This window comes from Onychomys torridus, chromosome 11, assembly GCF_903995425.1.
Source record: "Onychomys torridus chromosome 11, mOncTor1.1, whole genome shotgun sequence".
Taxonomy (NCBI): Eukaryota; Metazoa; Chordata; class Mammalia; order Rodentia; family Cricetidae; genus Onychomys; species Onychomys torridus.
Genome location: NC_050453.1, coordinates 51,106,526 through 51,120,670, shown reverse-complemented (window position 1 = coordinate 51,120,670; position 14,145 = coordinate 51,106,526). Strand labels below are relative to the sequence as shown.

The 14,145-nt window shown below is 36.9% G+C and overlaps 1 pseudogene; it reads right to left on the bottom strand.

Annotated features, from left to right (window-relative positions):
• Positions 1 to 11,465: 11,465 nt before the first annotated feature.
• On the bottom strand, positions 11,466 to 12,111 carry LOC118592873 (annotated as a pseudogene).
• Positions 12,112 to 14,145: the final 2,034 nt, after the last annotated feature.

The following is a 14,145-nucleotide window of genomic DNA, read 5'->3' as shown; positions in this document are numbered from 1 at the left end:
AATATATTTTATTGCTTTATTTTCCAAGACTTCGGTAAGACTGATATTTCCACAATTAATTTTGGCTAGACATGGGAAAAGAATTTATGAAATTACTGACAGGCTACTACAGTGTACAATGTACAGGAAATATTTTCAGTTATGTTTGTGTTGTGCTTTGCATCAAAATCCAATCAGTTTCTTTGGGATGCAGCAGCCATTCCTATGTATTCACACTCCATCCTGACTCAAAGTTTTGCTATTTTCAGCTGCATACCTACTTTTATTCTGTCAAAGTACATTCTTTCATTGCTAGAGTGCATCTAATGGGGCTCCCTTCTTCCACTGAAAGTCTCTAATAATTGATTACTTGCAGTTCCCAAAACATTTACAGCAATCACAGTGATTGCATTTTCATTCTAAATTATTCATTTCCCCTTCTGGAGAGCATCAACCCTACCTTATCACAGTAGTATGGTCATGAGACTTGATCTGGCTCTTAGAATATAAACAGGAATGATGCAGGTTGTACCTGAGAGGAAGCTTTAAATATATCACAGGGCTATGCTACTTCATTGTCTTTGCTATATAGAACATTGATGTTCTAGGCAGGGCCTTCTCTTGTCTGTATCCCAGTGAAAGATTTGTATTTTAATTAGGGTTTCTATAGCTGTTGAGAGGCACCATGACCATGGCAATTCTTATAAAGAAAAGCATTTAACTGGGGTTGAATTACAGTTAGCAGTTTAGTCCATTATCGATATGGTGGGAATCATGGTGGCATGCAGGCAGACATGGTGCTGGAGAAAAGCTGAGAATTCTACATCTGGACCTGCAGGAAGAGGTAGTGAGATAGATACTTGGCATGGCTTGATCTTCTGAAACCTCAAAGCCCACACCAGTGACGACACACTTCTCCAACACGGCCTAACCTACTCCAACAAGGACACACCTCGTAATTCTTTTTAGTAATGCCATTTCCTATGACCTATGAAAGCCATTTTCATTTAAACTACCACATTTCACTCCCTGGCTCTCATAGACTAGTAGCCATATAATAATGCCAAATGCATTTTGTCCACTTTCAAAAGTCCCCACAGTCTAATACAGTCTCAACACAAGCCCATAGTTCAAAGTCTCTGATACTCATGGTAATGTCTTAACAGTAACCCCCTGTAAAGTCAAAAAGTGAAAGCAGGTCACATACTTCTAAAATATAACAGTACAGGATATATATATATATATAAAACAATTCCAAAAGGAAGGAAAGGGAGCAAAATGAGGAAATATTTGACCAAAGCAAGACTCAAAGCCATTTGGGCCAACTCCAAACTCTGCATCTCCAGGTCTGATGTAAACCACTCCAGATTTCCAACTCCTTTCAGTTAGTCTGTTTTCATAACTGTTCTGCAACTCCCCTTGGCAAGTATCTCATGGCTGTGACATCTCCAGTGTCTTGGGGTCTCAAAGGCAATCTAGGCTTCACATTCACAGCTTTACTGAATGGCTTCTCTAGGCTCCTATGCAGTGGCACAGTGGCCACATACCTGGCCTCAGCAGCTATCCTTAGTCAAGAAGGAAGCCTTCATAATCCATTTCCTGAATTTGTAACGCTAAAACCAGAACCATGTGGTTGAAGCTCCCGAGTTCTGCTGCTTGTTCCAGCTGGAATATCCCCCTACCTCTGCCTTGTTCAATTATATCTGCATCAGCTTTCTGTTTTTGATTGTTTTCATTACCACCTAAGCTTGACTGTTCTGGAACTCATTCTATAGATCAGGGTGGCCTCTCTCTCTTCTTGAATGCTGGGATGAAAGGTGTGTACCACCATGTCTGGCCCCACAATTTTCTTTAACTCCTTTTCACTTTTCTTTAATTCTTTTTCACAAGTTGGGAACTTTGCTGGGTGGAGTTTGCTCAGAGGTCACTGCTAATATTCTGACCTGCCCCTTGAAATTCCTCCCCTTGGCGCTGCCCTGAATCCCTGTGTAAAAGCCGTAGTTTAAGGAAAAACCCTTCCCTTTCCTTTCTCTCTCCTGCTTTTCTCCCTTTCCCTGCCCTGAGGTGCACACACCTCAACGTTTTCTCTTTCTTTTTTCCTGTCCCCCTCTTTCCCTTTCTCTTTATCTCCCATTATAATAAACTCATTTCTGCACAGATGCAGCACTGGGGTTGTGAATGAATGTCCACCTGCCTGCCGCCCACTGCTGCATCTGCCCAGTGTGCCAGCATGTTTCCCTTCACAAGTGGGATATCCTGGCCAGCCAGGGTCCCATGCTTATAATATCATAACAGTCACCCCTTCTTTTATTCCACTTAGCATCTGATTTTTCTTTAATGTATTTACACTTCCCGGTGCCCCCTTTCTCCTTAAACTGTACATTTTGTATTTTTCCTTGCTTAGCTTGCTCTTTTTTTAATTAAAGATCTGCATAAACATGGCAATAATAACCATATGACACAGTCAACACCAGACTATTTTTAAATCTCCTTTGCCAACACAATTAATCCAAAACTCTTCAATTTAGCCTTATGCAAAAATTTGGGACAAGGGCAGAAAGCAGCCACATTCTTTGTAAAATACCACAATAATGTTCTTTAGGCCACATATTAATATTCTTCTCTGAAACCACTTGAGCCATAACATCTAAATCTATATTCCTCTCAGCACCACCATCTTTCATGCTTCTAGTATGGTCCATTAAGCCCCACTTAAAGAATCTAACTGCTTTCCTAATCCAAAGTCCACATTCTTCCAAGATAAAAGAATGGTCAGGATTATCACAGCAAAACTGGGGTCACTGGTACCAACTACTATCTTAGTTAGAGTTTCCATTGCTGTGAAGAGACACCATGCCCATGGCAACTCTTACAAAGGAAAACTTTTCATTCGGCTGGACTACAGTTCTGAGATTTATCCGTTATCAGCATAGTGGGAATCATGGAAGTATGCAGACAAAGATGGAGCTGGACAGGAGCTGAGAGTTCTACCTCTGGATATCCAGTTAGGAGAAAAAAAGAGTTATCTACTGGGCCTGGTTTGAGCTTCTGCAACCTCAAAGCTCACCCCCAGTAACACAATTCCTTCACAGGGCCACACCTACTCTACCAAAGCCACACCTCCTAGTCCAAAAATAATATCACTTCCTATGAGCCTATATAGGCCATATTCATTCAAACTACTACAACTTGTTTCTCACAGCCATAGAAGGTTCAGTCAATGTATAACATATAAAAATTAGTCATTGCAAGGGTCGGCTTTACTTGCTTCATTTTTAAAATACATTTTCAGTTGTTGTTGGTGGGCACATACCTTTAATCCTAGTACTTTGGAGGCAGAGACAGGAGGATCTCCAGGTTCTAGGTCAGCCTGGTCTATAATAACACATTTCTTCAGTAAGTATATAAATAACCGCTCCTAACATGTAGTTCACATTTGTTCTTTTTTCCCGAGGGAATATTATCAATGGTCATTTTTTTCTCTTGTATTATAATAATCCCACTTAACTTTAACTTTGTCTGAATATCATCTGGACAGCAGGCACCATAAATATCTGCTAATCTTATATACTAGGATAAAATGGAAACAGAACTGCTTTGACTTTAATAAAATGTGGTCCTCCCCCAACTTCAATTCTATATCTATGCAACTCTAGAAATCCATCATTAAGTAACTTGCCCATCTCTACCATACCTCTGGTCTACTCCTATCTAATCTGCCTTTACTTTCCAGATCTCTTTCTAAAACAATGCCACAAACAAACAAATAAATAAATGAATGAATAAATAAAAATAAATAAAACAATTATTTTTTATATACTTAGCATTTATCCCTTCTGGCATTCTAAATAACTTATATCAATTAAAGTTCTATTTAGGCTGTGAAGTTTATAACCCATATGACGGATTTCTTCTTTGCCTACCATGAGTTGGGTTCTGCCTAATTTGAAAACATTCCTTTTAATCACATAATTATTTTTCTAACTGTTAATATTAATTCCTAAACTTTTAGAGTCTACTTAATGAATATAATTTAAGGTAGCTCATTATTTGTATGTGTCTGTGTGAGTGCATGTGTGTATATGTGGTACATACACAAATGTTCAGTTGTGCATGTCCAATGAGTAGGTCAGGTACTTTGTTTATTGCTTTGTGGAATATCTTGAGACAGGCCTCTAAGCTGGATACTTTTTCCTTTTTTTTTTTTTTTTTTTTTTTTAGAACAGATATATAACAAGCTCTCTGAATCCATCTGTCATTATACTACCTTCAGCAATGATGTGATTATAGTGATGTGGTTGTGGTCAGGGCCCACATTTTATGTGGTGCTAGGAATTTGAACTCAGTTCCCCATACTTGCAGAACAAGTACTTTTAGCCTTCTCTCAAGCCCCAATATAGTTTATTTTTATGTTCAATTTTACATGTGGAAATTGATGTCATAAAGCTTTATTAATACTTAGTATACAAGAAGTGCTACATAATGTTTGTTATGAGCTTTCTAAATAAAATTAACAATTAACAAATTAACACAGTGAACCAGGATGGAAGCTATGAAATTCTATAAGTTTTATCCAATTATTTAAATTGACATATTAGTGACTAATAAAAGAAGAAAATATTGATTTTTCCCTAAAACATAAATCCCCTAGCAAAAGAAAAATGTTTTAAAAGTATTATTTCTCTCCCTTAATTCACTAAAATCTTTCAAATTGGATGATTCATGATGGCTACTCATTTGTTCTCATCACCATTTCCTGATGTTACACCCATGAAAACACAGGGTATAATAATCTCATACCAGCAAAATCAATAAAGGAAAACACTCACAAAAAAATACACCACTACCACTATCAACAACAACAAATAGAACAATAAAACAACAGGAATCAGCAATCACTGGTCATTTATATTTCTTAATATTAATGGTCTAAATTTCCCAATACAAAGATGGAAACTAACAATGAATGAAAAAATGGATCTATCATTCTGCTGTATAGAAGAAACATACCTCAACATCAAGAATAGACATTTCCTCAGGTTAAAGGGTTGAAAAGAAAGATATTCCAAGCAAATAGACCTAAAAAGCAGGTGGTGTAGTCATTTTAATAGCTAATGAATTAGACTTCAAAACAAAACTAATCAAATAGGGAAGGACACTACGCACACATCAAAGGAAAAAAATCTACCAATACATAATTTCAATTCCTAAAATTGATGACCAAAACACAAGGGTATCAAAGTTTATAAAAGAAACACTACCACAGTTTAAATCACATACTGAACCTCACACACTGCTAGTGGGAGGTATCAATATATTCTCTCACCATTTGACAGGTCACTCAGACAGATAATACCAAACAGAGAGCTATTGGAGCTTACAGATGCTAACAGCAAATGAACCTAAAAGACATTTACACATTTGACCCAAACACAAAAGAATATATATTCTTCTCTGCACCTCATGGAACTTTCTCCAAAATTAACCACATACTTGGATGCTGTGGGATAATGCTTTTGTACACTGGTTTAATAAAACTCTGATTGGCCAGTAGCCAAGCAGGTAGTATAGGCAGGATAAGCAGACAAGAAGAATTCTGGGAAGAAAAAGGCTGAGTCAGGAGACATCAGCCCACTGTCTAGGGAGCAGCATGTAATGGCACACAGGTAAAGCCATGGAACACAAAGAAACATAAATTAACAGAAATGTTCTGAGTTTAAATGTAAGTAGTAGGCCTGAGCTAATGGCCGAGAAGTTTTAATTAATATAAGCCTCTGTGTGTTTACTTGGGTCTATGTGGCTTACTTGGGTCAGGTGGAACATAAGAAAACTTCAGCTACACTTGAACACAAAGCAAGTCTCAAAAGATTAAGAAAGTTGACATAACTCTCTGCATTCTATCAACCAACCACAGATTAAAGCTGGATATCAACAAGAACAGAAACAACAGTCAGCATACTAACTCAGAAAAATTGAACCACTCTCTACTGAATGAAAAAAATGTGTCAAGACAAAAATAAAGAAAGAAATAAAAAAATTTTAAATTCAATGAAAACGAATACACAGCACATCCAAAAATTATGAGACACAATGAAAGCATTTCTAAGAATTAAATTTATAGCATGAAGTACCTATATTAAGAAACAAAACTGGAGATATCTAAAACTAGCAACTTAACAGCACAGCTGAAAGTTCTCCAAGAAAAGAAGATATAACACACACCCAAGAGGAGTAGACAGAACATCATAATCAAACTGAAATCAATAACATAGAAGCACAGGGGACATTAAAAAAAAAAGAGTTGGAACTTTGAGAAAACCAAAAAGATAGACAAATCCTTATCCAAACTAATGAAAAGAATGGGGGAGAATATTCAAATTAACAAAATTCAAAACAAAAATGGGGACATAACAACAGACACCCAGGAAATCCAGAGAATCAGACAGATATACTTTAAACATGTGTAATGCACAAAATTGGAAAATCTGAAAGAAATGGATAATGTTCTCAATAGGTAACACTTACCAAAGTTACATCAAGGTCAAATAATCAATTTAAATAGGCCAATCTCCCCTAGTGATTACAAGTCTCCCAACCAAAAAAGCCCAGAGCCAGGTGGTTTTGATACAGAATTCTACCAGACTTTCAAAGAAAAGTTAACACCAGTACTTCTCAAATTATTACATGAATAGAAACAGAAAGAACATTACTCAATACATTTGATCAGATCACAGTTACCCTGATACCCAAACCACATAAAGACCAAAGAAAAAGAATTACAGACCAATTTTCCTGAATAAAAAACTAAATAAAAAAACTTGCAAATTGAATCCAAAGATCACACACCATGTTAAATAGGTTTCATCCCAGAGATGCATGGATGGTTCAACATATAAAAATCAATAAATGTTACCCACCATATAAACAAACTGAAAGAACAAAAAAGCACATGACCATCTATTTAGATGCACAAATCACCTTTGACAAAATCTAACACCCCTACATGATGAATGTCCTGGAGAAATTGGGGATATAAAGGGCATACTTAAAGAAATAGAGGCAATTCACAGCAAGCACATAGCCAATATCAAATTAAATGAAGAAAAACTAAATGGAAATCTACTCAAAGCAAGCACAATATAAGGTTGTCTACTCTTTTTATATTTACTCAGTGTAGTACTAGAAACCTTAGAGCAATGAAACCACTAAAGGAGATTAAGGAGATACAAATTAGAAAGGAATAATTCAATCTAACTTTATTCACAGATGATATGATCATACATATAAGTAACCCTAAAAATTCTACCAGAAAACTCCTACAGCTGATGAACACTTTCAGCAAAGTAGCTGAATATAAAATTAATTCAACAAAAAACAGCATACGAATGGAAAGTAGACTAAGAAAGGAATCATGGAAATAATACCTTTCACAAAAGCATCAAATAATACAAAATATCTTGGGGTAATTCTAACCAAGCAGCAGAAAGGCTTGTATGATTAAAATTACAAGCCTTTGAAGCAATAAAATGAAGAAGATATCAAAAAATGGAAAAGTCTCACATAATCATTGATTTGTAGAATTGATTTAGCAAAAATGGGCATTCTACCAAAAGCTATCTATGGAATCAATGTAATTGTCATAAAATTTCCAACACAAATTTTCACAAACCTTGAAAGGACAATTCTCAAGTCCACATAGAAACATAAAAATTCAAACATAGCTAAAACAATCCTGAACAATAACAGAGCTGCTGAATGTCCACTATTTCTAATTTCACATTGTAGTGAAGAGCTACAGTAATAAAAACAATGTGCTACTGGCATTAAAAATAGAAATGTTGATCAATGGAATTGAGCTGAAGAAGTCTCAGACATAAATCCACACACACATAGAAACCTGATTTCTTTTGTAAAGAAGCCAGAAAGACATGCTGCAAAAAAGCCAACATCTTCAACAAATGGTGCTTGTAAAACTAGATGTCTACATGTAAATGAATTCAAATAGATCCATATGTAGCACTATGCACAAAACTTAAGTGTAAGTGGATCAAAGACCTCAATATAAAACCAAATATGCTGATACATATCTGATACAAGAAGCGGGGATCTTGAATGCATTGCCATAGAAGACTTTCTGAATAGGACACAAATAGTTCAGATAATAAGATCAACAATTAATAAATGGGATCTCATGACATTGAAAGGCTTCTGTAAGGCCATGGACACCATTAATCAGACAAAGCAGGAAGCCAGAGAATGAGAAAAGATTTTTACTAACTCACATGCTAGAGAATGAACATCCAAAATATATTAAAAAAATTCAAGAAACTAGATATTAAAAAACAATCCAATTAAAAATGAGGAAGAGATATAAACAGAATTCTCAATAAAGGAAACTCAAATGGCTAAGATAAACTTAAAGAAATGTTCAACGTTCTTAGCTATCAAGGAAATGCAAATCAAAACTACTTTGAGATTCTAACTTACACCTGTCAGAATGGTTAAGATCAATAATACAAGTAACACCTTATGTTGATGAGTATGTGGAATAAGGGGAAGCACTCCTCTATTGCTGTTGGCAATACAAACTCATACAGGCATTTTGGAAATCAATATGGCAGTTCCATAGAGATGGGAAACAATCTACCTCAAAATCCAGCTATACTCAAAGCAGGCTCAATCTTACCACAAGGACACTTGCTTAATGATGTTCATTGCTGCTTTATTCATAATAGCCAGAAACTAGAAACAATCTAGATGAACCTCAATAAAAAATGAATACTGGAATTCCTACCTGGACCAGAGGTGAGTGCCTGAGGTCACACCCAAGGAGCCCGCACCTAGGTCCCAGCCCTGGGCACCAGCCATTCTGAGGAAGACCTGCCCAAAGTAGCCCCAGGTTCTGGCCATAGGGCAGGACCCCCCAACCCTTTCCCCTTCTCCAAGACACTCTGGTGGACCCTCCAACCTCTAAGCCCTGCCCCCACACCCATGAGCCTGAGATGCAAGCCACTTCCTGAGACTTAGAAACCAGCCCCCAGCTTTTATCCTGCCCTGGAACTCCCATCTAGACCAAAGCTCCCATCCCACCCTGGAATACCCATCTGGACCAGAGCTCCCATCTGGACAAGATAGAGACCACAACGATTTCCTGGATCTTACAAACCAGCCCCCAGATTCCACCCTGCCCCAGAACTCCCCTGGACAAGATATGGAGACCCCAGCAACTTCCTGAGACTCAGAGACCAACCCCTAGCTCTCATTCAGGCAGCACTCTCATCTGGAACAGAGAGAGGCTCCCTAAATCTGCCAGCTCTGTCTGGACCAAGAATGATAAGACTAAGAATGAATCCATGAGGATATGGCCAGACTTCAGCAGAAGTACATACAACAAAATAAAGAGCAATACAGCATCACCAGAACCTAGCAATCCTCCAACAGGTAGACCTGAACATCACAGAATGGAAGAAGCAGAAGAAAACAACCTTATAAGTAACATCATGAAGAGGCTAGAGCCTTATATGGAAGAAATCAAAAATAAAGTGGAGGAACAGACAAACAAAAAATGGGAAGAATGCTGTAAAATCTAGAGGAAAGGACAAATAAAGCAGAGGAAAACAGTAAGTCCCTGAAAGAAAATCATGAAAAAGCAATGAAACCAATGAGGGAAACAGCCCAAGACCTGAAGAGGGAAATAGAAAAAAAAATGAAGAAGACACTAGCAGAAGGAATGCTGGAAATAGAAAATCTGAGTAAATGAACAGAAACATTAGATGCAAGTATAACAAACAGAATGCAAGAGATGGAAGAAAGGATCTCTGGTGTTGAAGATACAGTAGAAGAAATATATTCATCAATCAAAGAAAACACTAAAATCAACAAAGTCATGACTCAAAATGTCCAAGAAATTTGGGACACAATGAATAGACCAACTCTACGAATAATAGGGATAGAGGAAGGAGAAGAATACCAACTCAAAGGCACAGAAAATATATTTAACAAGATCATAGAAGAAAACTTTCCCAACTTAAAGAAGGAAATGCCTATGAAGATAAAAGAAGCCTATAGAACACCAAACAGACTAGACCCCCCCTCCCAAAAGTCCCCTTGCCACATAATAATTAAACAACTAAATGTACAGAATAAAGAAAGAATATTAAGGGCAGCAGAGGAAAAAGGCTAAGTGACTTATAAAGGCAAACCCATCAGAATAACACCCGATTTCTCAATTGAGACTTTGAAAGCCAGAAGGACCTGCATAGATATAATGAAGACACTAAGAGACCATGGATGCCAGCCTAGACTAATATACCCAGCAAAACTTTCAATCATCATAGATGGAGTGAAAAAGACCTTCCAAGACAAAACCAGATTTAAACAATACTTATCCACAAACCCAGCCCTACAGAAAGCACTAGAAGGAAAATTCCAACCTAAGGAAATCAGATACACCCTCAATAGATAACACCACAGCAGTAAACCCCAAAGAAGAGAAATACATACACACTACCACCAAAATATAAAAATAAAAACAGGAAGGAACAATCACTGGTCATTAATATCCCTTATTATCAATGGACTTAATTCACCTATAAAAAGACACAGACTAACAGAATGGACATGAAAACAGGACCCATCTTTCTGCTGCATACAAGAAACACACCTCAAATTCAAAGACAGACACCTCCTAAGAATAAAAGGCTGGGAAAAGAATTGCCAATCAAATGGTCTTAAGAAGCAAACTGGTATAGCCATCCTAATATCCAGCAAAATAAACTTCAAACTAAAATCAATCAAGAGAGATGATGAAGGACATTACATACTCATTGCAGGTAAGATACAACAAGATGAAGTTTCAATTCTAAACATTTATGCCCCAAACACAAAGGCACCCACATATGTAAAAGAAACATTACTAAAGATTAAATCACATATAAAACCCCACACATTAATAGTGGGAGACTTCAACACCCCACTTTAACCTCTGGCCAAATTGGCCAAATTGAAACTTAACAAGGAAATAATGCACATAACGGACGTTATGACTCAAATGGACTTAATCGATATCTACAGCACATTCCACCCAAACAAAAAAAAAAATATATACCTTCTTATGGCAAACAGACTCCAAGAACACATCAAAACAATTATCCACCATGATCAAGTAGGCTTCATCCCAGGGATGTAAGGGTGGTTCAACATACAAAATCCGCTACGCTAATGTAATACATATAAACAAGCTCAAAGGAAAAAAAAAAAACACATGATCATCTCACTAGACCCAGAAAAGGCATTTGACAAAATCCAACACCCCCTCATGATAAACGTCCTAGAGTGATCAGGAATACAGAGAACATAAATAAACATAATAAAGGCAATAGTAACACAGATCTTGGGGCAGCAGCCAACCAATATCTGATTTGAAATGAGATCTACTCCATGAGACAAAACCCATATTCAACATTTGGGTAACCAAGAACCAGAGATTAGGTAGCCCTGAGACCTAGGGTAAAACTAAACCCTACTGGTTTGAAAAAAACAAGACCTTTTGGTGGTTTAGGAGTTTTTTCCTGTTTTTGAAAGACTCTTGACCTTTGATGTTGGTGTTAATGTTTTTAAGTCTTTTCCATTTTGGTTTAATTTTTGTGCATTTTTGGCTGGGGTATCTCATACAGATTTCTTCACTGAAACTTTTTCTTCAGCTTCTTCATCATCAAAATCATCATCATTATCATCATCATCATCATCATCTTCATCATCTACATCATCATCCTCATCATCCAGGTCAAGTTTTACTTTTTTATGGGGAAACTTGTTACCACCTCCAGGAGCAAATTGTTTTCTAGACATACTTAAGAGTTTTACATCCTCCTCATCTTTGACCTCTGACTCTGCATCTTCCTCTACAGCTACTAGGTGCTGTCCACTAAGATGCACAGGCCCTGAACCACACTTCAAAGACCTAGTTCTGTAGAAGACATTAAGGCAAAAATGCAAGCAAGTATAGAAAAAGGTGATTCTTTTCCCAAAGTGGAAGCCAAGTTCATTAATTATGTGAAGAATTGCTTCTGGATGACTGACCAGGAGGCTATTCAAGATCTCTGGCAGTGGAGGAAGTCTCTTTAAAAACATGGTTTAAACAGTTTGAAGTAATTTATTCTTACTTAATTTCTGTAACAGTTGATATATCTGGCTGTCCTTTTTATAATGCAAAGTGAGAACTTTTCCTACTGTGTTTGATAAATTTTGTCTGGGTTCCATTGGCAAGAAGAATGTGTTGTCTAAAATGCCTGTTTAGTTTTCAAGGATGGAACTCCACCCTTTACTTGGTTTTAAGTATGTATGGAATGTTATGATAGGACATAGTAATAGTGGTGGTAGATGTGGAAATGGTAGGAAGGCAAATATACATGTGAAATAAACTCAATATCTTAAGGGAAAAAAGCAAAAAAAAAAAAAAAGACTCCTAATTATATCCTATCATCCTTATAGATCAGTGCTTTTTCTAGTCTTCACCAGAGAACCTTCCTCCTTCACCAGATGGGAACAGATACAGAGACTCACAACCTGTCATTGTGCAGAGACAGTTTAAATGGGAAGTCTCCGTTAAATCTCTCCCATCTGATCTCAGGGAACCCCTTGGAAGAGGAAGCAGAAAGAGTGTGAGAGCCAGAGGGGATGGAGGACCCCAGGAGAACAAGACCCTCTAAATCAAGTAAGTGAGGGTCATCTGAAGTCACAAAGACTGAAGCAGCACAGATCCTACACAGGTCTACACCTGGTCCGCTGTGTATATATTACAGATTTTAGCTTAGTGATTTTATGGGACTCCTGAGTGTGAGAACAAGTGGGTCTCTGATTCTTGTGCCTCCTCTTAGGACTCCTCCTTCTATTGGGTTGCCCTCTCTAACTTCCATATGATGGTTTTGCTTTATCTTACTCTATTTTATTTTGTCATGTTTGATTATTATCTCTTAGAAGCCTGTACTCTTCTAATGAGAGACAGAAAGGAAGTGGATCTGAAGGGGAGGGGAGGTGGGAAGGAACTGGAAGAGAAGAGGGAAGTGAAACTATAATCACCATATATTATATAAGAAAAAAATCTATTTTCAATAAAAGGGCAAAAATGAAAAATATTTAAAAAGTGAAACTATTTCCATCTACTTATTTATATTTTTAGTCATTTTCATATATTTTTATCATATTTTTTCTCTCCCACAATAGGGCTGATTCACATGAACTCGCAAAGACTGTAACAGCATGCACAAGACTTGCACAAATTTATGCTAGACCAAAATGCAGAATGAAAAATGAAACGTAGGCACAAAGTCCCACCATAGCCAATAAGTTATTTGAAATTGGCATCTGCTAGGAGAGGAAAAAGAATCATTATTCCCCAAGGAATTTGATAACTAATTGCAATTTTCAAGATCAATTTCTACTGCTTATAATATTAAGCAAAGCTCAAAATTCCATGGACAATAGAAACTATGTTAGACATTATTAGTAGAAATATCAAGAATTTTAGATTAAGAATTAGCTGTATAATAACGAGAGGGTTTGGCAAGTAATAGGTAAACATTTATGTTGATCGGTTACCTGCTGTAAGGCCTGTTTATCTCAAGGGATACTAACTTAATTATTTTAAAGAAGATGTATTCCTCATCAGATTAAAGTTTAATTAATTTACATTAATTTATAGCTTATTTTCATATGTGCAGTAAAACTTTCCTGCTATCTGTTCTGTGTATGCTTTTATAATATGCACAGTATTATCATGATATGGGTAGGCATAAATGAGGAAAAATAATTATAAGTGAATATAGATGATGAGAAATGAAAAATAAAAGGCAAATTATGTTGAGTACATAAACAGAGACTGATAAATGTTTACTTAATTTTTTCTTTCTTTTTAATTAGGGAATTTTTTTATTCATTTTACATACCATTCACAGATGCACCTTTTCTCCCTCCTCTCACCCCTCCGACCTCCCCACAACCCACCCCACCATTCCCTTCAACAAGGCAAAGTCTTCCATGGAGAATTTGCAGAGCCTGGTACATTCAGTGGAGTCAGGTCCAAACCCCTCCCCCTGCATCAAGGCTGTACAAGGGGGGAGCAGTGAGGGAGATACCATGATTGAGGGAGATGTCATGGGGATGGGG